We start from the raw sequence: 1,175 nt of genomic DNA on the forward strand, positions 1-1,175 counted from the left end.
GAAGACGAAGCTCTATCGAGAGGGATCATAAATGTAGAATTGAGCCCGACAGTAGTAAGGTCACCCATGTCACCGTGGCTCTTCTCTTTACCATTAGTAGATCTTCATTTGCAAAAAAACGATTAATGATAAAAATAGAGTGATAACTAAGGATGCAATGGTTATGCAGTATCTTGAGCAGACTTATAGTTCAATGATTACAGTTTTCACTGATGGATCTAAAGATCCGGAAACAGGTCGAGCTTCAGCAGCAGCTGTATATATATCCCACATTATCAAGTTAAAATTGGTAAAAGGGTATCTGACCAAGTAGGAGTTTACACAACAGAGATGGCAGCAATATTGTTAGCTACCAGGTGGATGGAGGATTCTCGACCAATGAATGTGGTGATATGCTCTGATTCTTTCTAAGCATTATCAAGTCTAATTCGTGGGAGATCCTCAAGACAAGATATTCTATATGAAATTATTTTAAGTATGTACAGGGTAAATACATTGGGAAGCAATATGTTTCCTGTGGGTTCCAGCACGTGGGAGATGGAAATGAGGAAGTGGGTCATGTAGCAAAGGAGGCGCTGAAATTATCTTAAATAGAACTGAATATTCCACTTTGTAAAGAAGAAGTTAAGGCTATAATTAGAACAGCTATAAAAGGCAAATGGCAAGTACCATGGAATGAGGAGGAAAGAGGAAGACATCTTTATCAGATTCAAAATAAAGTTGGTGGTGAAAGAGGAAGTCGAGGCAGTAGAAGAGACGACACAATCATTACCAGACTTCGCCTTGGGCATACAGCTCTTAATTATTCCCTGTATAGAATGAACAAACATGAGTCTGGGAATTGCAGTCTGTGGATTAGCAGAAACTGAAGAGCAAGTAATATATTGCACTGCTTATCAAAATGAAAGGATAATTCTGGTGGAAGAGTTAAAAGAAATGGGGATAGGAAAATATTACACTTAAAATAACTGCGGAATAATGAAGTTATAGAGTAAATAAAGCATTAATGAAATTAAGAAAGGTGCATCTGTTTAAGAGGATTTAGAAGGCAATTTATTTTTATTGGTCCCTTTCCTTAAACTTTTTTTTTTCTCTCTCAGCTTAGTCTTTCTTCCCGTTCCATCAATGATCCACACTCCAGCTCAGTAGGTGGCGGGAATGCACCTTTTTGTTTG

This window comes from Sinocyclocheilus rhinocerous, unplaced genomic scaffold (assembly GCF_001515625.1).
Source record: "Sinocyclocheilus rhinocerous isolate Xijiao unplaced genomic scaffold, SAMN03320098_v1.1 scaffold368, whole genome shotgun sequence".
Classification (NCBI taxonomy): Eukaryota; Metazoa; Chordata; class Actinopteri; order Cypriniformes; family Cyprinidae; genus Sinocyclocheilus; species Sinocyclocheilus rhinocerous.